We start from the raw sequence: 16,903 nt of genomic DNA on the forward strand, positions 1-16,903 counted from the left end.
CAGTCTGAGAAGTAGGTTAAGTGCCGTCTTTTGATTTCTATAGATCATATCATTTTGGGGGTCCTTATAGTATTATGTCCTGTCTTTCTCATATCTTGTTTCAGCTTTATCAATGATAGTGGTATCTTTGCGACGAAGAATCTAGAGCTTTGGGACCCAAATGTCTCTTTGATGGATAAGTTTTCTAAAGCTGATATTAGCCACCTTCGTATCAAGTATGTCAACGACATGATTTTTAATGAATTCAATAGTTCAGATGATGGTCGATCTAAAGTCATGGAATATGATGCTGAGGTAATACTAGTTGCAATGTCACTTTGTCTATTGTTTGATCATGTATTCAATTAATAATTGTCTCCAATATTTTTTTCTCAGGTCTATGAGAAGTACTACAAGACAACATGACCTGCGTGTTGTGTTTACATCTTGTGTTTTTCCATCCCTTTCCTATTTTAGGCCGCTGTCTTAGAGGGATGTTGGTTATGCTATCAGTGCATGGTACTTTGTAAAGAAGCAGCTACATTGATGAGAACAGCTGGTGGTTGTAAAAAATACTTTGTTGGTACTAATGTGGCTCTAACTATTATTCTACAACTATGTGGCCAAACTGAAGTTGCTGATATTTGTTGGTATACTTTGCTGAATGTCCTCTATGTTCTAATGACACATGCTTTCTCCCATTACTTGTTGGAATTTGATGTGTTTCAGGGAGTGTCTGATTTACTTGTACACCAGTTCTAGGAAAAGAAAGCCTGAGCAAGTCATCACCTTCAGGTCTATTAGCAATCCTTCCACCTTTGTTTACTTGGGTGGTGGTGTAGTGGGTTGTAGAGGGTTTCATTCTAGTTTTCTTGCAACCCAAAGTGAACTTTCACTCAATATCGGTCTATGAGTTGATAGAACTAATAGTGCATGTTTTTTTCGAGCGGACTATGAGGCCAACTCACTATCACATCCTGCATGATGACATAGGCTTCAAACCTGATGACCTACAGGAGCTGGTGCATTCACTCTCATATGTGCAAGTATACCAAGCAGAGGCTCAAAAAAACTTTTGCTAATTTTTGTCTTGTTATGAAATTTTTTCTGCTCACAAGCGATTTCGTGGGACTTTATTTTAGGTACCAAAGGAGCACAACAACCCTATCATTTGGTAAGTTTACTTGGGCACCTTTTTTCCCTCTTTGTCAAACTCTTATGACCTCTAGTAGCTTTTGTTTATCAGATCAGCTTGAACTAATTTCCTTGTTTTGCCTACCTGTAGTTGCTCGCATTTGCTATGCACATCTCGCTGGTGCTTAGGTTGGCTAGTTCATAAAGTTTGATGAGAGATGTCAGAGACATCCTCTAGCCACGGCGGGCACCATTCGGCGGGTAGTGTCCCTGTCCAGGAGCTGTCCCGTTTGCATGAGAAAGTGAGTAGCTTGATGTTCTTCTGCTGAGCAAGGAAATGTGCCGTGGTTTTACTTTTTTGTTGGATGGTTGGGTCTAAACCCTGGTAATTGTGTCGGGTGGCGGTATGCACTCCATGAACTTGTCGCAGCACTTGGTTCCTGCCTCGCCTCATGAAGATTTGACCTAGTAGTAGGATGTTAAATGATAGTTTTTAATCACCGCTGCTATAGTTATGCTTGGTGCCTGTAATGCCGGCACGCCGCAACTATGTTGGGTGGCTTGTTGCAGCACTTGGTGCCTGCCTGCCTCAGGAAGACTTGGAACCTGTTAGACTTGTAACCCCAATCCTTTTTCTTTGTTTATTGTGATTTGTGTCTGCACAAAGCAAATTTTTGTCCTTGTCCTTTCATAGAAAAAATTGTTTCTTGTGATTTATGTTAGCACAATTTTTTTCTCTGTTTATTGTGATTTGTGCTAGCCCACACCTAATTTTTGTCCTTGTCCTTTCATAGAAAAAAATTGTTTCTTGTGATTTGTGTTAGCACACACCACATCTTTGTTACTTGTGATTTGTGCCTACACACACCTTATTTTTTGTCCTTGCCTTTAATTTGTCTCTTGTGATTTGTGTTAGCACATCTTGACATCTATGAATTGTGATATGTGACACTGTGCATAGACAGTGGAAGCACCATGAGGTCAAGGTCAAGGAATCCAAGGTCCTTCTCTTTTTGTTGAGAAGGAGGTTGCTATGTTTGGCTGCAGGTTTGTTACCATTCCTTTTTCTCATTTGTTTCATACCAAATTAAACCATATTGGGGCTAATGACTAATGAATAATGACCTAGTTTGTAGGAACCCTGAGGAGATCCCGTGGGGTTTGGTTGGTGCTAAATATGTTGTTGAGTCTAATGGTATTTTCACTGACCAGGAGAAGGTTGCAGGTCACTTGAAGGTACAATCTTCTATCTATTGTGTTATTCCAGAATTTATACCTTATTATTTCTACTATTGGAAGCATCTAATTGTCTTCCTGATGGTTTTACAGGGTGGTGCCACGAAGGTTGTCATTTCTGCTTCTAGCAATGATGCCCCCATGTTTGTTGCTATTGTCAATGAGAAGTGGTAGAATTGCATTGTCTCCAATGCTAGCTGCACAACCAACTGCCTTGCTGCTCTTTGCTAAGGTGCTTATGTTGCTTTACTGCTGACAAGTAATAGGGCAGTTGCCTCATATCTCCATTACATAATGTGTCACAGTTGTCGACAAGTAATAGGGCAGTTGCCTCATATCTCCATTACATAATGTGTCACAGTTGTCACTTTCATGATTTTTACGCAGATGATAAGTACTATAGTTAATTCTTGCGAGCCCAGATGGTCGTGTTGTCTTTGGCGGAGTTGTCGGCTTGCTGGTAGCAGCAAATCCTGTTTAAGTATGCATTTGCTCGCATGCTTTTCGAGATCTGAATGCCTTTGCCCAGATGATCTGAATGCATTTTCAGTTATTTTTTGTTATCCATTTTGTTTTTTTTTGGTTGGGTTGCAACCTCCCTTTAATTAGTACTGTTTGTTTTGTGCTCATGAATTAGGCTTTTCATTTGTCATCAATATGCTAAATTTGTTTTTTGGATAATATGACTTATTTATTTTCTGTTTTTCTTGGACTTTTTTTTAAGGTTTTTTATTGTCTGTTTTTTAATCTTTGGGCCTTGTTAATTGAGGCCCTTTTTTATTTGGGCTTTTTATTGGGCCTTTTTCAGAAATTATATGGCCTTTTTTATTGGACCTTTTTATTGGGTCTTTCATTAAGTCCTGGTAGTTCGGCAATTGACTCCAACCATGGAGTTTGATCGTTTGGCCGGTTTTCTCTCGATTACCTCGTCGTGCATTTACTCCCCACCGTGGAGTTATTGCCTTCTTTCACGGTTACAGGTCAACCATTTATCTTCCCTTCTGTCTATATAACATGCATTCGGTTGCCTGTCTCTCTGGTGTTCTCCATTTCCCCCCTTCACTTCTATCCTGCATGTAAGTTTTTCCTCTCCGGTGTTTGTTATCTACATGTAATGTATGTGTTTTTTGTCCAATCACTGTCTGTATTTGTTCTTGTTTTCTAATTTTTGTCTTGTCTATTTCGTCTATTATGTTCTTTCATGTTTGTTCTTTTGGAGTCACATGCTGTTGCTCTTGATTTCTATTATACCAGACCATGAGGTAGTGGATACATGATTAGAGTTTTGCAGATTTGACTCTTAGTTTCTGGTGGTTAATCTCTATTTTTTGGAGGCTAAAGAGGATTAAGCTTTGTTCTTATCAAACATGAAGTGGGTAAGTAGTGTTTGGTTTGTACTGTATTTTGTTTCATTCCTGATTTGCTTGAAGTATTTCTTATGGTCTCTCAAGATTCATTTCTTTAAGATCTAACTTTTTTGATTCTTTGATGCAGTTTTATTCCTTGAAGTCTGAGTCTGAGTTTGGATTTTTTTTTCCGAACACGTAGGAGAGCTGCGTATCATTATATTAGTAGAAGAAAAGAAATAGTCTTACAGAGACTAAAACCCACAAACACCCACACACACCCACTAGACCATAGAAGCTTCCTTGTAACTCTTTTCCGGTGATTTAGCTTCTGAGTTTGGATATCATCTATAGGTTCTGGAAGGTATGTTGTAATTTCTATGATATTTATTTGGCATGTTCTAGTTCATAGAATAATAATCTATGTGTTGTAACTCGTGGTAGTGTGCATAGCGCTGATTTATTTTAGTATGTAATGCAGCACAAGCAGACTAGGTGTTCACTGTGTTTTGGTAACATGTTTATTGACTATATTTGCTGTCATAGTCAGGCACATACATTGTATCTTGTATGTCTAGAGTACACATTATATATTCTATCTTGTATTTCTCCAGTTTCACTTGTTTAAGTGTTTTTGGTTCGCTAACTTGTTGATCTGGGTTTTTGAATGATGATGAATTGCTGTTGAATTTAATAAATCATTAGATAACCTTGTGTAGGATAGATCAGGTTTGGTCCTTTTCAGTGATCTATGAGGCAGCAGCGTAAATAGGTTAGTTCTGTCTGATTTCTTAATTGATGGATTTGGGGATGAGAACTGAATGAATAGATGATATTAGCTGCATAGAGTTCGTTCTATTTTTGCAATTTTTGAACCTGATTGTTTGTGCTGTAAGCTAGTGTTCGATTAGATTGATGTTCTTGGTGTGGATGTATTACTGGTTTGATCAGGTTTGTATGACCCCTTTAATATTTATCAGAAATGCTAGTATTAAACTTTGTTCTTATCAAACATGAATTGTTTTAATGGGTGAAGTCGAGTTTAGTGGCCAGCCATGTACCTTTCCCATATAACCATTTTAGTTGACATTTTGTCGAGTTTAGTGGCCTTGTTGATATTGTAGGTCTTCTCCATATGTTTGAATTAGTTTATTCTTTATTTAATTCTTTTTTGTTGTTTTTTAGATGGCTCGTATCATGGAAAACAGGGCTGTTTCTGAGTATGTCACTGAGGTTCTTGGTTTACTGTTGGTGAGCAGTCTCGTCTGATGGCAGTTAGGCAGATCCCACCTTCTGATGACAGTGTATTGACTGTTGCTCGCTGTTTCAAGCGTATTGAGCATAGGCCAAGAATGATGGTGAATAAGTGCAAATTCTGTGTTGATGATGCTATGGTGTTGTTTTTATTTTAGCTTTTGATGATGATGTTGCTGGGTTTTATCGCAAGTGGAAAGTTATAGTTGGTGAAAGTCAACTTAGTATTTGGTAAGTTAAAAGTATCATGCGAAGGAAGGAATCTTCCAAAGTTTTCAATGATATCCCAGTAAGGATCAAGGTATATTTATTTGAGTATTTTAACTTTCTGTTGTTGATTTAAGTTTTCCTAGGTTGTTTCTCAAAAAAATTCAATTGCTCCTGAAGCTGGAGTTCCATTTACTCTAGATGAGGAAGTTGTGTCTTTGTTTGTTGTTGATAATCTGGATTTAGATGTTGGAGATCAATCTCAGCTTATTGTTGCTAAAGGTTTGAGCAGTGAAAATAAGGTTAAATTAGTTGCTCGTGCTGTCAAGCAGAATCGTGGTGTCAATTTTCTGTCTATCTACAAGTTTGCCTATGATTCAAAGAATGGCACTATCTACGTAAAGGTTGCTGGACTACAAAATGCAAACAAGATGCAGGTGAAAGAATGACCTTCTATCGTGTTCTTAGTATCAGCGTTCGTCCCAAAGAAGAAGACTTCTACCAGAGTGTTAAATGCCATCAGCTGTTTCCTTATACCCACCTTGAGTAGGATGGCGTTTTCATAATGTGAAGAATAGCTTCAAGTTATGTTTCCGGAACTTTTGTTGAAGGAGCAAGTTATGTTTGTAATAATTGAACAAGTTATGTTTCTGGAACTAGAATTTGTATGGTACTTTATTATGTGAGTGTTTGTAATATAAATTACTGTTGTTTGTGTTTTGTTTCCTTTTTGTATCTGTTTATATATGTTTGCCCATGTTGTCAATGACCGAGATGCAGTCAGTTTTGTTGCCTATGTACGGAGGCTGTGAGGTTCAAATTTGTTGTTCTGATCTACTTCTTTATTAGCTCGATCAGCTTATTAGGTAATTTTCTATCCTTAAATTGTTTGTTTTTATGTACTACAACTTTTCTGAGTCTGATCCAACTTATGTATGCCATGCAGATTCAAATGATGGATGACCATGGTTATTCTGATGATGAAAGAGTGGTGATTCTGATAATGAAAGAGATAAGTTGCTTGCTCTCTATTCATCTATGCAAAATTATTGGATTTACATTGTCTTTGCAAAATCAAGGCAAAATATGTTAAATAGAAAACCTATTTAGTAATATTTTTGTTGTCTTTTTTAATGTGGCAAATGTGGATCCTTGCAGCTACGCAGAAGACTATTGATGTGCCCTCAGCTAAGGACTGGAGGGGTGGAAGGGCTGCTAGTTTCAACATCATTCCCAGCAGCACTGGAGCTGCTAAGGTTAGAAACTGAACCTTCCTTTTTCTTGTGCGCTTTTAACACATGTAATCTCTCTCTAATTGTCTTTGTGCTAACACTAATTAGTTTTTTGTGTTTTCGGGTTGTTTTTGTGTTTATACAGATCAGGCACAACTTAAATCTACCCGTAGTAGTCTCCACATGCATAAGGCAGGGAGATCGTGAGGAAGAATAACTCCTTCCTGATCAAACAGTTTGGATGTGTCCCAGTTTTCGAATGCTGGTTGTTTTTGTGAAAAGTGCCCCAGTTTATATACTTGTTGCACTACTGTAGAAATAAGATGCATCCATAGTATACTACTTAATTTTGAACTGCTCTGTTCCTATTAATATTTGTTGTTGATGAAAACCAAATGAATATAAAATTCAGATGCATAATTGCAATCACCAACAATGTAAATTGCAACTATTGGGCACTGTAATTGTAGTTCTTAACATATTCAATTGTAGTTCTAGGCATAATTCAATTTAAGCTTATAACAACTTGTTCATTACAAAAATTGCATAAATTAATTGGGCACTCAAATTGACTGCATGGTCCCTTTTGATTGATAAATTTTGCTTCCATCTTCTGATCATCCTAAATTGCTGCATGTCTTTGATCACCATTTCTTCAGTGTGTTTTCCCCTTTGGGATCAGTGGTACCATTTGAGGTTTCCTTCATCTTCTTTCTTTTTGGCTTGACTGGTGAGCCTATAAAACATTATTAGTTCTCATAAATTAGAATATGTGCATTTGTATTTAAACTCTATTTGTATGTACTAAAATATAGGGAAAATAGTCTGGCGGACATCCAAAATGATGGTCGTTTGCTGGCGGACACCCCGTTTTGAGCAGTTTGCTAGAAGACACTCTGGTTCGGTGAAATTAGGTCACAGGACACCCAGACCGGTTGCAGCCGGTTGAGGAGAGAGAAAATTTCATTTTAGACATCTAGTGCCCCTGAGCCGCAGTTGGGTCCGCCCCTCTCCCTCTCACTGACGCACATGCCCCACCTGCCATCTTCTTCTTGCTCTTATCTTCTTCCATTGATGAGCAGGCGAGCTACCGTAGTCGCAGCCATGAGGGCTTGTGGGCGAGCTGGCGAGCCTATGCCGTGACCACGAGCGCCATGCGCGAGCAGCCGCCCTCATGCTCGTCCGCTCGCATCCACTCCGTGGCGGAGGCGCGGCGCTGCCGAGTCATTCCCGCATCGCTCGCGTCACTTGCGCTTGCATGCTCTGTCCGCTCCGCCGTGTCATCGCTCGTGCCTGCGATCGTGCGTCCGCTCACGCTCGCTCTCAAGTCACCGTCGTCCGCTTGCGCTCACCCGTAGGTCATAGGTCGTGCGCCATCTGCTTGTGCCTCCACGGACCCGGTGTCTCCACGCTAGCCACCGGGTCAACCTTGCCGTGTGGCCAGCCGAGCTCGGGAGTGGGGGCGCCGGCGAGGCCTACTGACCGACTGGCTTGATTCGGCACAACTTCATCCTGCAGTGGGTGAATTTATTCACGACCTCGCCGGCTGACTTCTGGTTTGGATTGAGACCGTATGAGGCGTGGGCATCAGAGGCGCAGCCGCCCTCGATGATGTGATGCGCGACGACGGGTGTGGGACACGAAGAGGGTGGCGGGGACAGGAAACAGAAAAAAGAGAAAGGGAGAGAGGAAGAAGAAAGTGGTAGGGGCAAAAATGTCATTTCACCACTGTTCTCCCTCCTCAATCGGCTACAACCGGTCTATGGTGTTCTATGGCCTAATTTCACCGAACCAGAGTGTCTTCTGGCAAACTGCTCAAAACAGGGTGTCCTCCAGTAAACGACCATCACTTTAGATGTCCGCTAGACAATTGTCCCTAAAATATATTATGTGCTTCTTTGTTTAGTGTTACCTATACTGTATGTGTCATTTGATTTCTTCTTTCTCTTTTTTTCTGCATCCACCATCTTCTTTATTTCTTCTATAAGTGGCTTGAATCTCTTAGGTTTACCTAGCCTCCCCTTTCTCTAAATTATTTCTAGATCATCTATTTCACTCTGTTGACCTCCCGTTCCTATTGCTGTATTTTCTCCTTGTTGATTCCCTTGTTGGACATTCTGTGCTTCACCTGTTTGTTGAGCATATATCATTTTATCTACATTGATTTCCATCTTGTCGAATTCTACCATAAGGTATTTCATGGCTTCCTCATTTTTTGATGCTTTTGAATTCAATATTGTTGACTTCCTGGATAATATGTTGAATCTCAATAATGAACTTGTTGCAACTATTTCTTCTTTCCTTTCAGCATGTACCTTCATATTATTCTTCCTCCACCTGTCTATGAAGTATTTCTCTAGAATTATGCTGATTTCCTTTTCAATGACTATTTTCAGGATATGAGAGCATAATATCCCATCTTTGCTGAATTTTACACATATGCTGGTAAATTCTTCTTTGCCTTCTGTTAGGTCAATGCTTACTATATATCTCCTTACTCGATGAATGTTGTGAATCTGGTTACTTTTCTACCACACCTCAAATGTTTTCCCTTCTTTAGTTTCCATGTAGCTGAGCCTTGATGTTGCCTTTAGTTGAACCTAGAACTTTTTGAATATGTTTCTTTTATATAGCTATGCTACCTGCTGCTCTGTTCTGTAGCCAAAAATAAATTTCTTTGGCCTTTTCTGGTTGCTGTAGGTGTCCTCCAACTTTTTTGCTTTATTTATGGTATCAATGATTCGATTATACTCTTTCAAAAAGCTAATAATACTATACGTTGGCCCAACATTACCTTTGAATCTTGCATTTGTTCCCTCACTTCTTGATGTGGTCTGTATAAATGGGAAGAAGTCATTTTTGTAGTACACTGGGATAAACCTTTTTCTCATGTCCCACATTTTGGAGAAGTAGTTGTTGTCTTGTAGATGATTGTCCTCAATCATTTTCTACCAAAGTTGTTCAAATTCCTCAACTGTTATAGAATTGTTCACTGTATCTTCAAACTCTTCATACAGTCCATCATTAGCTGCAAACACTTTGCCATTCATATTGTAACATTTGGTCTTTATGTGGAGTAAGCAGTTCCTGTGCTTTGTGTTTATGAAAACTTGCTCTATTGCTGATTTCATCGCCGTTTCCTGGTCTATGATGATTGTTTGAGGGTGTTTTCCTCCCATTGCTTCAAGGAAAGTTTCAAATACCCACTTAAAAGTTTCCACTGTCTCATCATGCAGGAAAGCACATCCAAAAAGGCAACTTTGCCCATGTCCTGTTATACCAACAAATGGTACAAAAGGTAAGTTGTATCGATTTGTCATATATATTGTGTCAAAACTTACACATTCTCCATAATCTGCATAATAGCTCAGAGAAGAAACATCTGTCCAGAACAAGTTTTTCACTTTTTTATTCTCATCTATGTCAAATTTGTAAATGAAAGAAGGATCCTCTATTTTTTTTGTTCTGAAATAATTCATTACTTGTGTCATATCTGAACCTTTGACTTCTCTATTTAGCTTGGTCCTATAGTTGCTGATATCTTTCTTTTTCATTGGTAGAGCTATAAGTCCCTCTCTCAGATATGATAGGATAGATATCATCTTCCTAGTCGTGATGTTGTTATCATTCAGAGTCTTGATTATGTTCCATATCTGTCATGCATTTGTGTCTAGGAAACAATTGATGTCTCTGGCCAGGGCATAGTTCATGATTATGTTCAAAATCAAGCCTTTTTATCTTCCATATACCATTTTCTTCTTTCACCATCATAAGACAAGGGCAATCTGATTTCATCTGCACATTTGTTTTCCTTTTTGCTACTGGTTGCTTTCCAATATCCTTGTCTACTTGTGCTTCTTCTTGCTCTAAAGACTTTGGTGCCGCTTTTCCTTGACGATTACATCTCATTGTCACTTTGACTACCTCATTATTTCTTTTCATACTTGTAGTTCTTGTCACATGTGTTATGAAAACTTCAAATCTGGCTAGGAATGCATAGAAGTTGAAGAAATGGTGAGCAGCATGCCTATCCTTAAATTCCATTGATAGTTGTGGGGTGTACTTGCTTTTGATTGGTGCATTGTTGCCTTCAGATGCTGGAAGCTGCTCATTTTTAATGAATTCTTCAATCTCTTCTTCTGTCAGTTCCTGGCTGCCATTTACATGTTCATTCTCATTGTTATAGTTGATGTAATATCTGAACTTGTCAGTTCTGCTGCTATGCTGCTCAAGTCATTTTGTCCCATTGTTGGTTGATCATCTTGATGTTCATGCTATACCTGTAAATATATTAGTAGCAGTCTTAGTTTTCGAGTAATGGCATTTGCAATATAAATAGTTTTTTTCACTGTGGACTAAAATAGTTAAAGAGACCATTATTTAATGTACCTCATCAATGTCCATGTTATTGAATACATCAGTTTCCCAATGATATTGTTCAATTTCAGCTCTATCATCAGCAGCCATGCTTGCCATTGCTCCATCATCATCAACGATGATTCCCATTTCTCCATCCTGTTTTTGCAAAGATAAGTTTACTTTGATGCTAGTACATATTTTTATTGCTTATAAATGTAACCCCCAAATTGCTTAGCTTTCTATATCTACCTCATATGACATTCTTGACTCTGATATTGACCAGTCAGTTTGTGCTCCAAAGATTCCATCAAGATCTTCAATGCTCATATTCTATGTTATTTGTTTGTTAGTGAGAATGGTTATTATTTGTAATATAACACAACTAGATTCACAAGCATACATAATTTTACCTCATTCATGTGATTTCCAACTATCATCTGTGTCAATGATCCTTAGATCCCTTCATGTAGCTGCACAGTTTATAATGAAGCATTAAAAATTACACTCCTATTATGAAGCATTAAAAATTACACTCCTACAGTTTGTATACTTGTAGTATAAATTTTACCTACTGTCGACACAGAATTTTGTCCCATGCCGAGGACACACGTAGCAAGCCGAAAGGGTCTGCTCGATGGAGCAGATCCGCCTAGCTTCAGCGTAGGGGTGGTCGATCCTACGCAATCCTCCCGAGGTGTGCCAGTCAATTTGACCCTGTAATTGACAAGGAGAGAAATTTCATCAGTAATTAAGGGCGGAACTTGCCGGTGTTGCCAGACAGTCCCGAATGTACGGCTATGAGAGCCGATATGGAAGGAAATCAGCTAAATAGCCGGTCCTAGTATATTCATGAGAATAAGTTAGTTAGAGCTCATGGGGTCATGTGAAGAAGAATCGGTTATCATTCAGAATAAATATCATTCAAGCCAATATTAATCAATGGCAATAAGATATCAATGATGATCGGTTTATACTGAGCCAATGATTACAAGTAACCGAACTCCTGTTTATGTAAAGAAACAATTCAGCACCACTCAACCATCTAATAAAGATAAATTTAATGAACATGTTAGATCTCATCTATCACCATGACCAGTGGGGCATGAGGCAGAATCATGCAGCCTGTAGAAACAACAATAGACTCGACGACCCTAACTCATTACTAATATCAGTGGGGCATGAGGCAGAATCATGCAGGCCATAATACAATAACAAGATCATGGGGCTAACACATCTCTCAACTTACCTCTACTTCAACGATCTCGTGATGTGAGCTATTCGTGAAAGCATTCGATATCGGCTAAATAGCCAATTCAGGCATAGCGCATAGTTAAGGTCATGCCTTCTCAGGAACGGATCTATCAACTAACGATCTCTAGTCCACGGTGCTAACAGTGGGGTGAGAGGCAGAATCCCACAAATCATGATAACGGGCCATGGAACGGTTCTTGCTAACCAATAGATCTACTCAAGATCGAACATGCCTTAACCGCACACTATGCACGATTAAGATTGATATAAAACAACCAATAAAAACATAACTCATTGTTTAAGATGTAGATTAGATCAGTTTAAGATTAGCAAATGATGGGTTAAATAAGATATAAGGCCGATCTAGATCAATCTCAATCGGGCAGAGTGATATTGCTGTAATTAGATAAACAATGAAAGCAATAAGCAATATCGGTAACTTAATGAATCTACCAAAGACTGCCATTCAAAGGTAGAGCCGATAACTTGACCTCGATCTAGTTCAAGCAGTGGGGTGTGAGGCAGAATCACACAAGCCATACTTGAACTAGGCAAGAGTCGATAACTAGCCTATACTAGAGTCGCAGTGGGGGTCGACCGGATCGATGCAGCCATACGAACAGAGGTATAAATCATGACAGTACTTACAAACAAGCAGTGGAGGTCGACCGAATCGATGCAGCCGTACTCGCTGAAGAACTCACCGAGATCTACTCTACTCCTACTCCTAAGGGGTGGCCAGAGCCGAAAAAAGTAATTGACTTGTATTTGATTGATTGATTGTTCTTACAATAGCTGGGGTTTGGTATTTATACCCAGAGTCTAGACATGAATCCTACTCGAGCACGATTTGTTACAATCTTTGGTATGAAAGAAATATTCCTATCTTAAGATAACTTGGACTCTAATCTTTCCCCTTTTGTAAAGTCTGATATGTATCCTTTTGACGCTAGTCATATCCCATCATCGTCATCTGCTGATGTTATTTGGAAAGAATCGATCCAGTGTCACATTCGATCTAGCAAATATCAACCTTTATTCCATCGACTCCTTGATTGGCATAATTCTGGAAGCCTACGAGTTCCCACGCTCTTCTCCCAAATTTTGGTGTAAACACATGCCCCCCAATTTTGGGATAAAATGATTTTATCCCAAAATTCCAGTTCACTGGTTTACCATGCCGCAACTGCACTATCCGAGATATACGCGTGACTCCTGACTCCCTGGCCCGAGTTCTATATAACATCTCAATAGTATCTTTTGCAATCCACATGGCCTGTTTGCTTTCTCCTTCCTGAACTGACTCCAACAGCCGACGCCGTCATCGCCAAGGCCTCAAACCCTAGCAAATCCACCGTTCCCTCGAGCCATCTTTCAGGCTACCTTTGTCAGATCCAAACCTGCTCCGATCGTAATGGTGACCAACGACCACGTTCCTGAGGTATGTTTCCAAATTTCCACTCTCCAAGTGCCGGCCGTTACCCTGTATTCCTTCTCCTCTTGAACTTACTTTATTCGATTTCTAGGAAATGAGGAACAAGATCTTGATTTCATCAACTGTTGTCCCTAATGCTTATTTCCTCGAGCCTATGGGTGATCCTGATCCATCCGATTTTATCCGCCAAGAAACCAACCAGATCCCCTTTAAACAGTTGGCAGTAGATTCATCTTCCTAGAACAAAACTCCCTTCAGAAACTGGCCCAAAGCGCCTAAGGGGTGGAGAAATTGGTTTTGCAGGGTATCCATGAAAAGGGGCGGAGACTGGGAGCTTTATGATCTAAACCAGTGCTTAACACTTTCGTTGTCTGAGATGGAGAATTATGATTCACTCTTGATCTCTGCTTCTTATTTCTGGTTTAATGCTCTGAATGCTTTTGTTTTTGGCCATGGCCCAATGACCATTACTCTGGCCGATGTGTATATGTTGACCGGCCTTAGAATCACTAGACCAGTACAACCTTATGAGTACTTGGGTGCTGGCTCCAAAAGATTGGCCAAGATAGCAGACTGCACCGGATGGGCAAGTTATATTCTGAATCATGTTGAAGATGAATCATCTGTCAGCGATCGTGAATATGTGGCCTTTCTGAATATGTGGTTGGAGAAATTTGTCTTTTGTGGATCATCTTATGGTCTGACTTACAATCACAAACTTATGGCGGAGCACCTGGCATTAGGCAAGGGTATCCCTCTCAGAAAATATCTGGTAGGAGCTGCCTGTCATCTGATGTACCAGGTGGCTGTCCAATTACTGAAGAATGAACCAATGCAGGCTATCAGCGGCCCTTGGTGGCTGATACAATTGTGGCTCAATTTGTACATGCACAAGATTGTAAGGCCTGATCTTAGAGACTTGAGCTTTCCTTTCTCTACTTTTGATGAAGAACATAGAGGTGAAGGAGGAAGAACTCGACAGTGTACGAGCTATGGTGAGGCTGCATCGACTATAACCATTGACTTCGATGTTGGCCACCTCTTCAAAAAGTTTTACAGAGGGTTTGATGCGGCCATCCTGACTTGGCTACCTTATAATGAGGATGATGAATTGACTTTTCCATTCACATTCCATTTTGAATCCGGCTGTTTAGACAAGACGGCGGCTGCGATCTTCAATTCCTTCATCAAGCCCTGTGTTCTCCCAGCTGAATTTCGTCATGGTCGTGGCAAGATGATTAAAGGTTCCTCCATCCTAGGCAATCCTCCAACTTATGAGTTTTACAACCCTTCTTTTGTGGCCCGCCAGTTTGGTCTCGGTCAACTCCCTCCTTGCCTATTCTTTAAGAACATTCTGAAGCCGAGAGAAGATATCAGCGATGTGCTGGAAGCTTCCAGAGTCTTTCGATTGGGATCAGACCTTCCTTCCTTCTCCTTGCATGACTGGGTCAGGGTCAACTTTTCTTCCAGTCTCTTTGATTCCTGGTGGTAAGATTGGCGTTCCCATCTCTTTTGTGGATCAGTCCACCCTTTGTGCATAGCTCTGGACAAGGAATTCTCTTCTGATAGTGAGGTAACCCACCATTCCCTTTTAGAGAGATCATTTTGGTGAATTCTCTTGCCAATTGCACTAAAATGACCCTTTTAGGATATTGAATTTGATCCTCCAAGCATGGATAGGAGAGGGCATTCTATAGATTACCAGCCGCCATGTCCAGTTTCAAGGATGGGATCAACGACACCTTCCCTAAAACAATTGATGAGAACCCATGCTGCTCCCACAATCATGACATGTCAATCCCCAAAGCCCAAGGCGGTTCTAGGGGCAACCTAGAAAACTACCACTGGGAAAAGACTTCGTAGAACAAGACCATCAGCTGCTCAGGTAAATAGTTCATCTTCTTCTAAAAAATGAGATTCAATTACTTATTTCATTCTTTCTCAGCTATCAAGCATTGGTCCCAACCTGCCCTAGGTGCGGAACTGCTGTCTCAGGCGTTCGACTCAGCACTAGCTGAACCTCCATCGGCTAATCCGTGAAAGGAGCCAATCTCGGTTGAAACAACTGATACTTCCATAATAGCAGAAAACATGAGTTTTATCCTTGACATTCAACTTCCCGATTTACTCAGTTTTCCATTCTTTATTCGACTATTCGTCATGCCAGATACTCTCTGAGGAAACACCTATGCAAGAACAAGAACTTGGTAGTTCACCTACCAACAACAATCTTGCTGATGCTGGGAACAACTCTGTTGTTGATACCCATACTGCTGATTCTCTGATTCGGCATACACTTGATGGTGAGTAAACTATATGCTTTGTCCATTTCTCTACAGCGAGCATAAATTAAAATCCTTTCGATGTTGCAGATACCGACATTGAGATTTCTGAGCTGATTCAACCAGATATTACTGGTGTATCATTAGCTACTCCCCTTCTTCTGATAGAGGCTACCACAGAGAAGGTACTGTACCTTTTCACCATTCATTCTGCGATAAGCCGATTCAAATCTCTTAACCAAGACTTCCCCTATCTATAGGCACTCGATCCTCTAGCCCAGAGTTGTTCTTTCAATCTCAAGGAGTATTTTGATGAAGACAAAATCAGATCATCAGCCACTTCCTCTGCTGAATCTTTGTCAGAGGAGACTAGAAATCGGCTGAAAGATATACTACCCATATTTGAGAAGAACATAGCCTATTTGGTCCAAGACACTGAATCAATACAGAAAGTCTTCTTGACCATTAAGGGTGATCCATCTCTAGCTCTCTCCAAGGTCTTGTCGTATTTGCCCATTTTCAAAGATCAGGCCTTGATGGTGAAAACGATCCAAAGGAACTTGTCCAATCGTGAAGCCTTGCTGGCCAGAAGGGACTCCAACAGGCACGAAGTTAAAGAGCTAGCGCAGTCGATCGATGCTTTGAAGAATTCTTCCCTTGGGACCGATCCAGAGTTGTCCCAACTGGAAGTCAAGCGTGCAAAACTTGAAAGGGAGTTGAACAATGTGAAGGCTACCATAGATCATCGCAAGTCCATTCTGGTCCAAATACCCGATGTCATCAGACAGGAGAAGTAGGAACTATTGGCCAAAGTAAAAGAGAGCAGAACCATCCATGGCAGCCTTGAGAACGCTTCTGGAATAGCCGAAGAATACGAGCACAAGGTTGCAGAAGCTAATGCTATTCGGCTTGCAATTTTAAAAGTCATTCAGGATATTCCGGGCTTGTAATTTGTAGGTCAACATACATGCCTTGTGTACGATAACCATACTTGTCTCGTTCTATTTCCTCTTTTCAGCTGAAGAGCCAATTGAAAACAGCTGATTTCATATTTGCGACCCAATTGATCCCGAAAATGTGGCTTAAGAGACCCCCTTGATCTTCTGCCTTTAATTGCCCAACACCGCATTTTCTTTGGTATTAGCGAAGTGACGCTCCGCCTTCTATTAATGGCAATTACCCTTTGCA

The 16,903-nt window shown here is 40.2% G+C and overlaps 1 long non-coding RNA gene and 1 pseudogene across 1 annotated transcript; both read left to right on the forward strand.

Annotated features, from left to right (window-relative positions):
* Positions 1 to 984: 984 nt before the first annotated feature.
* On the forward strand, positions 985 to 10,645 carry LOC136499636 (glyceraldehyde-3-phosphate dehydrogenase 3, cytosolic-like; annotated as a pseudogene).
* LOC136499180 (uncharacterized) lies at positions 3,631 to 5,746 on the forward strand. Its single transcript, XR_010769930.1, has 3 exons — positions 3,631 to 3,725; positions 3,844 to 4,059; positions 4,881 to 5,746. It is a non-coding gene; the product is annotated as an uncharacterized lncRNA (long non-coding RNA).
* Positions 10,646 to 16,903: the final 6,258 nt, after the last annotated feature.

This window comes from Miscanthus floridulus, chromosome 13 (genome assembly GCF_019320115.1).
Source record: "Miscanthus floridulus cultivar M001 chromosome 13, ASM1932011v1, whole genome shotgun sequence".
Lineage (NCBI taxonomy): Eukaryota > Viridiplantae > Streptophyta > Magnoliopsida > Poales > Poaceae > Miscanthus > Miscanthus floridulus.